Consider the following 16343-nt stretch of genomic DNA (forward strand, 5'->3'; position numbering starts at 1 on the left):
TAGAATATTCTGAAAAAGAAATCATGAAGGTAATCCCATTTACAATAGCTACAAATAAAATAAAATACATAGAATTAACTTAACCAAAGAAGTGAATTTTTTTTAAATTAAACATGGATGCAAGAAATTAAAAAGTACACCAAAATATGGAAAGGTATTCTCTGTTTGTGGATAGGAAGAATCCATATTTTTAAAATGTCCATTCTACCCAAAGCAATCTATAGATTTAATGCAATCCCTATCCAAATTCCACTGATACTTTTTACAGAAATAGAAAAACAATTCTAAATTTTATGGGGAACCATAACAGACCCAGAATATCCAAAGCTATCCTGAGCAAAAAGAACAAAACTGGAGTAATCACATTACCTGATTCCATATTATACTACAGAACTATAGTGATATGGTTTGGCTGTGTCCCCACACAAATCTTGTTTCGAATTTTAATCCCCATGTGTTAGGGAAGGGACCTGGTGGGAGGTAATTAGATCATTGGGGTGGATTTTCCCCATGCAGTTCTCATGATAGTGAGTGAGTTCTTATGAGATCTGATGGCTTAAAAGTGTGACACTTACACCCTCACTCTCTCTCCTGTCCTGCCATTGTGAAGATGTGCATGCTTCCAACATTGTGAAGATGTGTGTGCTTTCCAGTCACCTTCCACCATGACTGTAAGTTTTCTGAGGCTGCCCAGTCATGCTTCCTGTTAAGCCTGCAGAACTGTGAGTCAATTTAACCTTTTTTCTTTGTAAATTACCCATTTTTAAGTTAGTTCTCTATAGCAGCATGAAAATGTACTAATACTTATAGTAACCAAAATACATGGTACTGGCACAAAAACACACAAATAGACCAGCGGAACAGAATAGAGAACTCAGAGATAAGTCTGTTCACCTGCAGTGGACTCATTTTTGACAAAGGTGCCAAGAACACACTTTGGGGAAAGGACTGTCTCTTCAGTAAGTGGTGTTAAGAAAACCAGATATCCATATGCAGAAGAATGAAACTAGATCCCGGTCTCTCACCATATACAAAAGTCAAATCCAAACATATTAAAGATGCAAATATAAGACCTCAAATTGTGAAACTACTAAAAGCAAACACTGGAGAAATTCATCAGGACATTGGACTGGGTGAAGATTTCTTGAGTAATACACTATTAAGTGCTATTTATTGCACTGGCAACCAACACACAAATGGACAAATGCGATCACAAGTTTTGCACAGCAAAGAAAACAATCAACAAAATGCACAGACAACCTACAGAATTAGAGAAAATATTTGCAAACTATTCATATGACAATGGATTAGTAATCAGAATACATAGGAGCTAAAACACCTCTATAGGAAAGGAAAAATATAATAAGCAGATTTTAAAATGGGTGAAAGTCCTGAATAGGCATTTCTCAAAAGAGGACATACACATGGAAAACAGGTGTATGAAAAGGTGCTCAATATCATTGATCATCTGAGAAATGCACATCAAAACTGCAATAAAATATTATCTCACCTCAATTAAAATGACTTTTATTCAAAAGACAGGCAATAACAAATGCTGGCGAGAATGTGGAGAAAAAGGAAACCTCATACAGTGTTGGTGGTAATGTAAATTAGTACAACCACTATGAAAAACAGTTTAGAAGTTCCTCAAAAAAAGAAAAATAGAACTACCATATGTTCCAGCAATCCCACTGTTAGATATATACCCAAAAGAAAGTAAATCAGTATATCAAAAATATATCTGCACTCCCATGTTTATTGTAGCCCTATGCACAATAGCCAAGATTTGGAAGCAACCAAAGTGTTGAACAGATGACTGGGTAAAGACAATGTAATACATGTAAACAATGGAGTACTACTCAGCCATAAAAGTAGAATGAGATTCTGTCATTTGCAACAACATGGATGGAACTGGGGGTCATTATGTTAAGTAAAATAAGCCAGGCAGAAAGACAAATATCCCATTTTCTCACTTATTTGTGGGATCTAAAAATAAAAACAACAGAACCCATGGGAATAGAGAGTAGAAGAGTAGGTACAAGAGGCTGGGAATGGTAGTTGGGGGATAGGGAAAATGGGGATAGTTAGCGGGTACAAAAAAATAGAAAGAATAAATGACACCTAGTATTTGCTAGGACAACAGGGTGACTATAGTAAAAAGTAAACAATATTTTAAAATAAAAAATATTTAAAATAAAAAATACCAAAGCATCAATCGATGTTATCAATGCGGTTATTGTTATTTTGCCAAAGTATGAAAGTGGGAATATATGTTATATATGCCCATAGAGCTGGCTGTGAGAAACTGGCTTATGCATAGACAACTCAGAGAATTTTAGAAATCAGAGAATTTTAAAATTTCAGAGTAGGAAATAAACTCAAAGGTCATCAGATCTATGCCTCATCTGGTGCTTGTAAAAAGACTCTGGAATCTCTTAAGGGAACTTATCTATATCTTGTTATTGTCATTCTCTTCCCAAATTCTGTTATTTTTAGACAGTAATGCTACAGATTTTTCATCAGTCTAACAAACTGTATTGAATTCACCTTTTTTATGCTTGTAAAGGTTTTAATAATGTTGATTGAAATCAAAGTGTTATAATTATTTCAATGCAGAATCTTCAAAAAATTTGCAAGGGGAAGGCGGGAAAGCAGTCTGCTTAGTTCTTCTACTCATTGTTACTGAATTATACTCCTAAAAGTAAAGTCCACAGTCATTTTATTCCTCAATAAAAACCCTGACTCTTTGGGGAGATGTTCTAACACAAAGCACAGAAAATGAAAAGAAGATTCAACAGCTTCATTTTTCAATTTACCTAATCTGGATAATAATCTCTACCTGGTGATAATTCATCTCAGGGAAGAATTTACCACTATTTTGGATCAGATTGTACTTCATAGTAGGTAATCATTTCAAGGCAGTACTCAGTATAGCTGTTTAATCCAAAGGTAATGTTAGTTATTTTTCTGCAGCTGCAAACATATTTTCCAAGGAAACAATATTACAAAATGCATTTTCAGAGAGGACCAAGATGGCAGAATAGAAGGCTCCACCAATTGTCACCCTCGCAAGGACATCAATTTAATTACTATCTACAGAGGAAAAAAAAAAAAAAACACCTTCATTAGAACCAAAAATCAGGTGAGCCCTCATAATACCTGGTTTTAACTCTATACTGCTGAAAGATGCACTGAAGAGATAGAAAAAACATTCCTGAATCTCAAATGCCACCCCTTCCCCACCCTTGGCAGCAGCAGTGTGGTACAGAGAGCTTCTTTGGATGCTGGGGGAAGGTGAGCACGGCAATTGTGAGGCATTAATCTCAGTGCTATCCTTTTAGAGCAGAGAGGAAAACCAGACCAAACTTACCTGATGCATGTCGAGCTAATGGAGGGAGCACTTAAAGAAACCTTAGCCAGAGGGTAGTCACCTAGCCTAGTGGTCTAAACTTGAGTTCCCTCACACATCACTACTGGGGGACAAAGTGCTCTGTATCTCTAAGTAAACCTGAAAAGCATTCTAGGTCATCAGGACTGCAACTGTTAGGCAAGTCCTAGGGCTAAACTGAGCCCAGAGACGGTGGACTGGGAGGCCACATGATCTACTGAAACACCAGCCAGCACAGTTAAGGGAGATCTGAAATCACCACATTTCTAACCCCAGGCTGCACAGCTTGAGGCTCCAAAACAGATCCCTTCCTTCTGCTTTAGGAGAGTAATGGGAAAAGTGAGGAGGACTTTGCCTTGCATCTTAGATACCACTTCAGCCACAGCAGGATAGGGCAATGACCAGAGTTGTGAGGCCCCCATTTCAGGCTCTAGTTTCCTGACGACATCTCAAGACATGCCCTGAGCCAGAAAGGAACCCACTGCATTGAAGGGAAGGAGCCAGTCTTGGCAGCATTTATCACCTGATAACTGAAGAGGCCTTGAACCCTGAGCTACATCAAGGGCCTTGAGCAAGCCTCTGAAATTGCTGGCTTCAGATATCAGCATGACTATAGGAGGATATAACACCAAGTGGGCACTCTTGGAGTCCTCAATTTCAGGACTTCACTCTTGGATGGCATCTCTGGATCTGCCCTGGGCCAGAAGGGAACCCTGTTCCCTGAAGGGTAAGTTGCAGGCCAGGCAGCATTCACCAAAAGCTGATGTCAGAGCTCTTGGGCCTTAAGGAAACATTGGTAGTAGTCTGGCAGAACTCCTCATGGCCTAAGGTGGTGGTTGCTACAGAGTGAAGGTTCTCTTCCTTTGGAAAGGAGAAGGAAGAGTTGAAAGAACTGTGTGTCATGGTTTCAGTGCCAGCTCAGCCACAATACAATAGAACACAAGGTAGACTTCTAAGTTTTGTCACTCTATTTCCTGACTCCTAGATGACACCTAGGGACCCACCTGGGACCTGGGAGAACTCACTTCCCTGAAGGGAAGGACACAGGCCTTGCTGGCTTTGCCACCTGGTGATTATAGAGTCCCAGGGCCTTGAGTGAATATAAGCAGTAGCCAGGAAGTGGTTACAACAGGCCTTGAGTGAGACCCAGTGCTGTGCTGGCTTCAGGTCTGACCCAGCACGGTCCTAGTCCTAGTGGTGATGGCCACAGGGATGCTTGTGTACCTCCAACCCCAGGTTTAAGAGGCTTGGAACAGAGAATGAGACTCTATATGTTTAGGAGAAAATAAGGGGAAAGAGCAAGAGTCTCTGCCTGGTAATCCAGAAAATTCTCCCAAATCTCGTTTATGACCATCAAGGTGCAACTTCTATGAGTCTGCAAGAACTGCACCATTACTGAGATTTGGGTGTTCCCTAAAGCAGATACAGCTTACATCAAAATACCCAAGTCCTTTTTAATTTCTGGAAAGCTTTTCAAATAAGGACGGGTATAAACAAATCCAGATTGTGAAAACTAAAATTCAATATCAATCACTTCAATGTCCAGACACCAAAGAATATTTACTAGCATCACCACCACCCAGGAAAGCATAACCTCACCAAATGAACTAAATAAGGCACCAGGGATCAATCTTGGAGAAACAGAGATATGTGACTTTTCAGACAGGGAATTCAAAATAGCTGTGTTGAGGAAACTCAAAGAAACTCAAGATAACACAGAGAAGAAATTCAGAATTTTATCAGATTAATTTTTCAGAGATTGAAATAATTTTAAAAATCAAGCAGAAATTCTGGATCTAAAAAGTACAACTGGCATGCTGAAGAATGCATCAGAGTCTCTTAATAGCAGAATTGATCAAGAAGAAAGAGTGAGCCTGATGACAGACTATTTGAAAATACACTGCTAGGGGAGACAAAAGAGAAAAGAATATAAAACAGTAAAGCATGCCTACAGGATCTAGAAAACAGCCTCAAAATGTCAAAGTTAAGAGTTATTGGCCTTAAAAATGAGATAGAGGAAGAGATAGGGGTACAAAGTTTATTCAACAGGATAATAACAGAGATATTTTCAAACCTAGAGAAAGTTATTAACACTCAAATACAAGAAAGTTATATATCTCCAAGCATATTTAACTCAAAGACTACCTCAAGGCATTTAATAAACTTTCAAAGACCAAGGATAAAAAAAGGATGCTTAAAGCAGCAAGAAAAAAGACACAAATACAATGGAGCTGCAATATGTCTGACAGCAGACTTTTCAGTTGGAACCTTACAGGCCAAGAGAGTGTGACATGACATATTTAAAGTGTTGAAGGGAAAAAACTGTTACCCTAGAATAGTATATATGGCAAAAATTCCCTTCAATCATGAAGGAGAAATAAAGACTTCCACAGACTAACAAAAGCTGAGGGATTTCATTCATAAGAGACCTGTCCTATGGGAAATGTTTAAGGGAGTACATCAATCAGAAAGAAAAAGACATTAATGAAAAACAAGAAATCATCTGAAGGTACAAAACTCATGGGTAATAGTAAGTGCACAGAAAAAAACACCGAATACTTCAGTGTTATAATACTGCAACTGTGATATGTAATCAACTAAAATGCTAGCTAGAAAAACTAAATGATGAACCAAACAAAAATAATAACTACAACAACTTCTTAAGACATAGACAGTACAATAAGATCTAAATAGAAACAAAAAAGTTAAAAAACTTGAAAATAAAGTTATGGCATAGAATTTTGTGTTAGTTTTCTTTTTGTTTCTTTATTTATGAAAACAGGGTTGAGTAGTTACCGGGTTATAAGATAGCAGGTGCAAGCCTCACAGTAACCTCAAACAAACAACAACAAAAAAATACAATGGAAACGGAAAAACAAAAAGCAAGATAAATCATATCACCAGGGAAAATCGCCTTCACTAAAGGAAGAAAATAAAGAAATAACGCCAGAAAACAAATAACAAAATGGCAGGAGTAAGTCTTTACTTATCAATAATAATGTTGACTGTAAATGAACTAAAGTCTACAATCGAAATAAATAGAGTGGCTGAGTGTATTAAAAACAAGATTCTGTTGCCTACTAGAAACACACTTTACCTATAAAGACACAAATAGATTAAAAGAAAAGTGATGGAAAAGACATTCCATGCCAATGGAAACAATAAATGATCAGGAGTAGCTATACTTATATCAAACAAAATAGATTTCAAGACAAAAACTATAAGAAGAGACAAAGAAAGTTACTATATAATGATAAAGGGGTAAATTCAGTAAGAGGATATATCAATTTTAAATATATATGCACCCAACACTAGAGCCCCTAGATAAGTAAAGGAAACATTATTAGAGCTAAAGAGAGAGATAGTTCCCAATACAGTAATATCTGGAGACTTCAACACCCCACTCCCAGCATTGGACAGATCGTCAAGACAGAAAATCAACAAAGAAACATCAGACTTGATCTGCAGTATAGATCAAATGAATCTAATAGATACTTACAGAACAGTTTATCTGTTGGTGGCAGAATACACATTCTTTTCTTCAGCACATGGATTATTCTTTAAAATAGACCATATGATAGGTCAAAAAAGTCTGAAAACATTCAACAAAATTGAGATAACATCAAGCATCTTCTCTGACCACAATAAAATAAAATTAGAAATTAATGATAAGATAAATTTGGGAAACTATACAAACACATGGAAGTTAAACAATATGTTCCTGAATGACGAGTGGGTCGATGAAACAATTTTTGTAAATTTCTTAAAACAAAAGACAATGGAAACACAACATACCAAAATCTATGGGATACAGCAAAAGCAGTACTAAGAGGGAAGTTTATAGCTGTAAGTCCCTACATCAAAAAAGAGGAATAACTTCAAATAAACAATCTAATGATACATCTTAAAGAAATAGAAAAGCAAAAGCAAACCAAACCTAAAATTAGTAGGAGAAAAGAACTAATAGGCTGGGTGTGGTGGCTCACGCCTGTAGTCCCAGCACTTTGGGAGGCCGAGGCAGGCGGATCAATTCAAGTCAGGAGTTTGAGACCAGCCTGGCCAACGTGGTGAAACCCTGTCTCTACTAAAAATACAAAAATTAGCCAGGCGTGGTGACAGGTGCCTGTAATCCCAGCTACTCTGCAGGCTGAGGCAAGAGAATCACTCAAACCCAGGAGGCGGAGGCTGCAGTGAGCCAAGATAGCAGCACTGCACTCCCGCCTGGGTGACAGAAGGAGACTCCATCTCAGAAATAATAATAATAATAAAATAAAGATTAAAACAGAAATAAATGAATTTAAAATGAGGAAAATAATACAAAAGATCAATGAAACAAAAAGTTGGTTTTTTGAAAAGTAAAACAAAATTGACAAAACTTTAGCCAAACTTACTAATAAAAAGAGAGAAGATTCAAATAGCATTAGAAATGAAAAAGGAGACATTACAACTGATACTGCAGAAATTCAAAGATCATTTGTGGCTATGATGAGCAAATATATGCCAATGAGTTGGAAAATCTAGAAGAAATGGACAAATTTCTAGGTACATACAACCTATCAAGATTGAACCAGAAAGAAATCCAAAACCTGAACAGACCAATAACAAGTAATAAGATCAAAGCCATATTAAGAAGTCTCTTAGTAAAGAAAAGCTAGGGACCCAGTGGCTTCACTGCTGATTTCCACAAACATTTAAAGAGAACTGGTACCCATCCTACTAAAACTATTGCGAAAAATAGAAGAACAGAAAATACTTCTAAATTCATTATATGAAGTCAGCATTACCCTGAAACCAAAACCAGACAAAGACACAACAAAAAAAGAAAACTACAGTTCAATATCTCTGATGAATATCGATGCAAAAATCCTCAACAAAATACTAGCAAAACCGAATTCAATGTTACATTAAAAAAAAAAAATTCATCATGACCAAGTGGGATTCATCCCTGGGATGCAAGGATGGTCCAACATATGCAAATCAATCAATGTGATACATCATAGCAACAGAATGAAGCATAAAAACCATATGATTATTTCAACTGATGCCAAAAAGCTTTTGATAAAATTCAACATCCCTTCATGATTAAAAAAAAAAAAAAGCTCTCATAAAACAGGGGATAGAAAGAACATACCTCAACATAATAAAAGCTATATAGGGCTGCGCGCTAGCGCCCCCCGCCCGAGCGGGGCTGAGCGGGGCTGAGCGGGGCTGGGCGGGGATGGGCGGGGCCGGGCGGGGCCGGCGCTGGTTAGCTCCTGAGTGTGAAACCGCGTGTTAGTGTAACCCGCGCCAGAGGCGCGGGCGGCGGCGGCGGCGGTAGGAGCGGCGGCTGCAGGAGCAGCAGCAGCACAAGCAGCGGCGGGTACTCTGTGCTCTGCGTCCCGGAGGCAGCCGACTGCGCCACCCCACCCTCGCACGGCCGGGCGGGACCCGCGCCACCAGCCCGGACCTCCGTCGTCCCGCAGCGACCAAAATCTCCGCTGGCCGCACCGCTGTGACTACTCCGGACTCGCTGGCAGAGTTTGCCCGCCGGGGAGGGTGGCCGATTGGCGGAGCGCACTCCTGCTGTTTTTCCCACCATCTCGTGGATGTCGTCCCTCGGGTGGTGAGAGAACTTTGCAGTGGGCTGGAGCGCCCTTTGCGGAGAAGCACACGAAGGTGAAGGAAGGAAAGAAAGAAGACTGAGGAAGAAAAGAAAGAAGACCGAGGAAGAAAAGAAAGAAGACTGAGGAAGAAAAGAAAGAAGACCGAGGAAGAAGGGGCTCGGAAGAAGGGTCCGGAGCGGCCGGGCCGGCCGTGCAGGGCGAGTGCGCGCGAGGCGCGGCGCCCTGATGCTCCCCGAGCTCGAGGAGCAGCGGCCATTTGCGGGACTGCTCTCGGTGGAGTAGCCTCGTCGGGCCCGGAGGGTTTGTGCAACCGCGGAGAACACCGAGTGCTGGTCGCACGGGGCGTGCCGAGCCGCCTCCCGGCGCGCCCTCCGCACTTTCCCCGCCTAGTCATCCCTCGCTCCCCGGCCAGGAGCCTCCGCCGCGTCCTTAACCTCTCTCCCTTTTGCGTCCCGGGACCCGGCGAGCACCCGGGCCGAGGGCGCAGCCGAGTCTTGCGGGAGTCGCCCCGAAAGCGTCGGGTTTGTGTGGGGTTAGCGGGGGCCGCCGCGCCACCTGCGCCTCGCCCGCCGCCGCCTCGGGGAAAACCCGAAGAGGAGGCGGACCAGGAGAAGAGCAAAGAAAAGCAGCCCGTCTGGATTTGTTTGCCCAGGACTGGCGCCGCGCACGCGTATCCCCGAGGGGAGTGCGGTCGGAGTCACCGCGCCCCCGCCTCCCCGCCCGGGCGGCTGAGGCCGGGGGGTTGGAGCACTGCCCCCGCGCACAGTCCCCGAACGCCCGACGTCTCCGCGTAGGTTATTGAAGCAGCTGGGCCTGGGGCGCCCACTAATGTGGCCCTGAGGGCCGGAGCCCGCACCGACGGGAGCGGGAGCCGGAGCAGCTGCCGGCGCCGAGTGGCCGGTGCGCCCGGCCTAGCGCGCCTGCGTGCGTGGCCAGCTCGCTCCCCGCTTCTGCCTGGCTTTCCGGCTTAATTTTCCTCGGCGGGATTAAAGTTGGAAATTGACCGGAGAATTGAGTTGCCGGGGAACAGAGCCCCGGCCGCCGCCAGCGCGATGTTCCCGCAGAGCCGGCACCCGACGCCGCACCAGGCTGCAGGCCAGCCCTTCAAGTTCAGTATCCCGGAGTCCCTGGACCGGATTAAAGAGGAATTCCAGTTCCTGCAGGCGCAGTATCACAGCCTTAAATTGGAATGTGAGTAACTGGCAAGTGAAAAGACAGAAATGCAGAGGCACTATGTGATGTATTACGAAATGCCATATGGATTAAACATTGAAATGCACAAACAGACTGAAATCGCCAAGAGATTGAATACGATTTGTGCACAAGTCATCCCATTTCTGTCTCAGGAACATCAACAACAGGTGGCCCAGGCTGTCGAACGTGCCAAACAGGTGACCATGGCAGAGTTGAATGCCATCATCGGGCAGCAGCAGTTGCAAGCTCAGCATCTTTCTTATGGCCACGGACCCCCAGTTCCCCTTACGCCTCACCCTTCAGGACTTCAGCCTCCTGGAATCCCGCCCCTCGGGGGCAGTGCCGGCCTTCTTGCACTGTCTAGTGCTCTGAGTGGGCAATCTCACTTGGCAATAAAAGATGACAAGAAGCATCAAGATGCAGAGCACCACAGAGATGAGAGGCCCGGCAAGCCAGATTAGGACTTTGTCCTCATACTCTTACAGTGCTGCAAAGTTGTGTGCATCGCTAAAGAGAGCCCCAACCTATACAGAAAGCAAACAATGAGATAAGAGGAACTGTCTCAAAGCTTTCCACTGAAACACAGGTCACCCTGGAAGTTTGCAGGGTTTGCTGTGGGCATCTGTAGATTTCTCGATCTCGTTAGATTGCAGGCATCTTGACATCTTGGCAACTGCCTAGTTAATGCCAGTGGCCTGTACCATATTATGGAAAACTGTTAACTGCTTAATTGGGTAATTTTCAAAGAAAGTAATGTTGTTAAATGGGGTGAAATAAGAAGTTAAATTTGAAAGTGAATGTGTTCAAATGAAAGGTTTGATAATTGCATCTGTTACTACTTAGTTTCATAGGCTTTAATTCTAGTATGCATTAAATATTGGGCAAAATTGCACTTGACTGATTTTTTGAAGAAAAGTAATTTATTCTGTCAAGAAATAAAAAAATAGGCTTTGTGTATGGTTAAACTAAATCTTATGTTTACAAAATACTGTAATTTTCAGGAAATCACTGTATTAGGAATGTGCAATGACTTATATAAATAAAAGCCATTTTTAAAACTGAAAAAAAAATAAAAAAATAAAAGCCATATATGACAGCTCCACAGCAAGTATCATACTGAATGGGGAAAACATGAAAGCCTTTTGTCTAAGATCTGGAACATTACTAGAATGCCCACTTTCACCACTGTTATTCAACATAGTAGCGGAAGTCCTAGCTAGAGCAATCAAACAAGAAAAAGAAATAAATGGCAACCAACTTGGAATGAAAGAAGTAGTATTATTTTTGTTTGCAGACAATATGATCATATATTTGGAAAAACCTAAAGACTCCACACACACACACACACACACAATTAGAACTGATAAACAAATTCAGTAAGGTAGGAGGTTACAAAATTAACATACAAAAAAAATCAATTGCATTTCTACATCCCAACAGTGAGCAATCCTAAAAAGAAATTTAAAAAGTAATCCCATTTACAATAGCCACAAATAAAATTCAATACCTAGGAATTAAAGAAGCAAAAGATTTCTCAAAAATTATAAAACACTGATGAAAGAAATTGAAGAGGACACCAAAAAATGGAAAGACATTCCATGTTCATCTATTAGAAGAATCAATATTGGTAAAATATTCATACTACACAAAGCAATCTACAGATTCAATGTAATCCCTATCAAAATGCCAACAACATTATTCACAGAAATAGAAAAAAATGCTAAAGTTTATATAGGCATACATAAGACCCAGAATAGCCAAAGTTATCCTATGCAATAAGAGCAAAATTGGAGAAATCACATCCAAATTCAAATTATATTACAGAGCTATAGTAATCAAATCAGCATGGTACTGGTATTAAATCAGAAAAAATAGAAAAAAACAATGGGACATAATAGAGAACCCAGAAACAAATTCACACACTTAAAGTGAACTCATTTTCAACAAAGGTGCCAACATACTTTGGGGAAAAGACAGTCTCTTTAATAAATGGTGCAGGAAAAACTAGATATCCATGTGCAGAAAGATGAAACTAGACCCCTGCGTCTCACCATGTACAAAAGTCAAATCCACATTGATTAAAGACTTAAATATAAGACCTCAAACTATGAAACTACTACGAGAAAACATTGGGGAAATTCTCCAGGACATTGGTCTAGGCAAGAATTTTTTGAACAATATCCCTTAAGCACAGGCAACCAAAGCAAAAATAGACAAATGAGATTACATCAAGCTAAAAAGCTTCTGCACAGCAAAGAAAACAATCAACAAAGTGAAGAGACAACCCACAGAATGGGAGAAGGATATTTGCACACCACACATTAGACAAGGGATTAATAACCAGAATATATAAGGAGCTCAAAGAACTCTATAGGAAAACATAATAAATTGACAAAAAAAAATTAGCAAAAGATTTGAATAATTTCTCAAAGTACACACAACCCAGAAACAGGCATATGAAAAGGTGCTCAACATAATTAATCATTAGAAAAATGCAAATCAAAGTACAATAAGATATCATCTCACCCCAGTGCAAATAGCTTATATCCAAACACGGGCAATAACAAGTGCTGACGAGGATGTAGAGAAAAGGGAATCTTTGTACACTGTTGGTGGAAATGTACAGTAGCACAACCACTATATTGTATAGTTGGAGGCTACTACAAATACTAAAAATAGAGCTATTATATGACCCAGCAATCCCACTGCAGAATATGTAACTAAAAGAAAGGAAATCAGTATAACAAAGAGATATCTGCACTCCCATGTTTATGGCAGCACTGTTTACAATAGCTAAGATTTGGAAGCAACCTAAGTATCCATCAGCAGATGAACAGATAAAGAAAATGTGGTGCATACACACAATGGAGTACTACTAAGCCATAAAAATGAGATCCTGTCATTTACAATAACATGTGTGGAACTGGAGATTATTATGTTAAGTAAAATAAGCCAGGCACAGACTGAGAAATATCACATGTTCTCACTTTTGTGTGATATAAAAATTAAAACAATTAAACTCATGGACATAGAGAGTAGAAGGATGTTTACCAGAGGCTAAGAGGAGATAGGGATGGCTAATGGCTATGAAAATATAGTTAGAAAGAATGAATAAGGCATACTATTTGACCACACGGAAGGGTGACCTTAGTCAATAATAACTTAATCATACATTTTTAAGTAAGTAAAATAATGTAATTGTGGCCAGGCATGGTGGCTCATGCCTGTAATCACAGCACTTTGGGAGGCCAAAGTGGGCAGATCATGAGGTCACGAGTTCGAGACCAGACTGACCAACATGGTGAAACCCCGTCTCTACTAAAAATACTAAAATTAGCTGGGCGTGGTGGCACACACCTGTAATCCCAGCTACTCAGGAGGCTGAGGCAGGAGAATCACTTGAACCTAGGAGGCAGAGGTTGCAGTGAGCCGAGTTCATGCCTCTACTCTCCAGCCTGGGCGACAGAGTGAGACTCCATCTCAAAATAAATAAATAAATAAATAAATAAATAAATAATAGTGTAATTGGATTGTTAGTAACACAAAGGATAAATGCTTGAGTGGATGGACGCCACATTTTTTATAATGTGATTATTTCACATTGCATGCTTATATCAAAATATCTCATGTACCCCACAAATATAGACACCCACAAAAATTTAAAATAAAATAAAATAAAATAAATAAAAACAATATTACAAATAATAATACATATATAATTTTTCAAAATTAACTTATTGAGGTGAAATCTAGATAATATAAAGTAACCATTTTAAAGCAAAAAATTCAGTGGCATTTAATGTATTCACAGTGTTGTGCAACCATTTATATTCCCTTCATAAAACATTTTTATCACTCTAAAGTAAAACCCTTTACCCATTAAGCAGTTTCTTCAATTCCCCAATGCCCTTAGCCCCTGACAACCACCAATCTATGTTCTGTCGCTGTGTATTTATCTATTCTGAATGTTTCATGTATATGGAATTATACAATATGTGACCTTTTGTGCCTTGCTTCTTTCATTTACCATTATTTCAAGATTCTTTTGAAATATAGCATGTATCAGTACTTATAGCATGTGTCAGTACTTCATTCCTTTTTATGTCTGAGTAATATTCATTTGTTTAGCCATTCATCCTTTGATGAACATTTTGCCTATTGTGAATAATGCTGCAATGATCATGTGTACATGTATTTGTTTGAGTACATATTTTCAAGTTTTTTTTGGAACAGGGCACAGGGTTTCACTCGCCCTGTTCCCCAGGCTGGAATACAGTGGCACAATCACAGCTCACTGCAACCTTGACCTCCGGGGCTCAATTGATTCTCCCACTTCAGTCTCCCAAGTAGCTGGGACTGCGGGAATACACCACCACATCCAGCTAATTTTTGTATTTTTTGTAGAGACAGTGTTTCACCATGCTACCCAGGCTGGTCTTGAACTCCTGAGCTCAAGCCATCCGCTCACCTCAGCCTCCCAAAGTGCTGGAATTACAGGCGTAAGCCACTGCACCTGGTCTTACTTTCAGTTCTTTTCTATTATATACCTAGCCCTAGAATTGTGAGATTTTATGTAAATTCTATGTTTTGTTTTGTTTTGTTTTGTTTTTTTGAGGAAATGCAAAGCTGTTTTCTACAGTGTCTGAACCAATTTACATTTCCACCAGCAGTGTTTAAGGATTCCATTTTCTCCACATTCTCGCCAACAATTCTCTTATTATTTTCTCGGTTTTTTTTCCTAGTGAGAGTGAAGTTGTACTCTATTGTGGTTATGATTTGCATTTCCCTAATGACTAATGATGTTGAGCATCTTTTCATGTGCTTGTTTGCCTTTGTATATCTTTGTAGAGAAATATCTATTTCAAATCCTTTCCCCATTTTTTTAAAAAAATCGGGCTGTTTGTCCTTTTGTTGTTGAATTTTAAACATTTTTAAATATATTCTGGATACTAGTCTCTTATCAGACATGATTTGCAAATGGTTTCTCTCATTCTGTGGGTTGCCTTTTCACTTTCTTGATCATGTTCGTTAAAGTACAAAAGGTTTTAATTTTTGTAAGGTCTAATTTATTTTTTTGTTGTTGCTTTTCTTTTGGTGTCATATTTAAGAATCCATTGCAAAATCCAAGGTTGTGAAATTTTACCCCTGTTTTCTTCTAAGAGTTTTATGGTTTTCACTCATATATGGGTCATTGAACCATTTAAGTTAATTTTTGTTTATGGTGTGAAGTAGGGGTCAAACTTTTCCATGTTTTTATCTAGTTGTTCTAACAGTATTTGTTAAAACTATTATTTTTTCTCTTCGAATAGTCTTGGCACCTGTGTCAAACATCAATTGACTATAGGTTTATGGACTTATTTCTGTACTCCCAATTCTGTTACATTGGTCTATATGCTTAGTTTTATATGGTACCACGCTGTTATGATTATTGTAGCTTTATAGTAAAGTTTGAAATCAGAAAGTGTGAGTCCTCCAACTTTTTTCTTACTTTTTAAAGATTTTTTGTATGTGTGGCTATTTGAGGACCCTTGTGATTCCATATGAACTTGAGGTTTAGCTTTTCCACATCTGCGAAAGGCATCATTGTAAATTTGGTAGACATTCCATTGAATCTGTAGATCACTTTAGGTGAGTATTATTACCATCTTAACAATATTAATTCTTCCATTTTATGAACACAATATGTCATTTCATTTATTTTGGTCTTCTTTAATTACCAGTTTTTAGTGTACAAGTCTTTTACCTCCTTGGTTACATTTATTTCTAGGCATTTCATTCATTTGGGTGCTATTGTAAATTGAATTGTTTTATTCTTTTTCAGATATTCATTGCTGGTGTGTAACCCTTTTATTATGCTGTTGGATCTGATTTGCTAGAATTTTGATGAGGAATTTTTCATCTATAGAAATAAGGAATATTGTTGTGTACTTTTCTTATGATGTTGTCAGCAGGATTTGGAATCAGGATAATGCTGGCCTCATAGAATACATTGGGAAGTGTTCCCTCCTCTTCTATTTTTTTTTTTTGGTGGGGGAAGGGTTTGAGAAGTATTGATATTAATTCTTCTTTAGATGTTTGTTACATTTCCCCAGAGAAGCCATCTGGTTCTGGGCTTTTCTTTGCTGGAAGTGTTCTATGTTTTTCTACTAGGTTTC

The 16343-nt window shown here is 39.6% G+C and overlaps 1 protein-coding gene and 1 pseudogene across 5 annotated transcripts in view; both read left to right on the forward strand.

Moving 5' to 3' along the window:
- Positions 1-16343, forward strand: part of ZC3H12B (zinc finger CCCH-type containing 12B) — a 461192-nt gene that overhangs the window by 353761 nt on the left and 91088 nt on the right. For 4 of the 5 annotated variants that reach the window (XM_055106403.2, XM_055106402.2, XM_063601967.1 and 1 more), the window contains one exon: positions 611-722. The gene's annotated coding sequence lies outside the window, so the exon portion shown is untranslated. The remainder of the gene's footprint in view (positions 1-610; positions 723-16343) is intronic. The other variant, XM_055106405.2, reaches the window with a different exon arrangement.
- LOC129395291 (transducin-like enhancer protein 1) lies at positions 9916-15462 on the forward strand (annotated as a pseudogene).

Source organism: Pan paniscus, chromosome X (assembly GCF_029289425.2).
Source record: "Pan paniscus chromosome X, NHGRI_mPanPan1-v2.0_pri, whole genome shotgun sequence".
Classification (NCBI taxonomy): domain Eukaryota; kingdom Metazoa; phylum Chordata; class Mammalia; order Primates; family Hominidae; genus Pan; species Pan paniscus.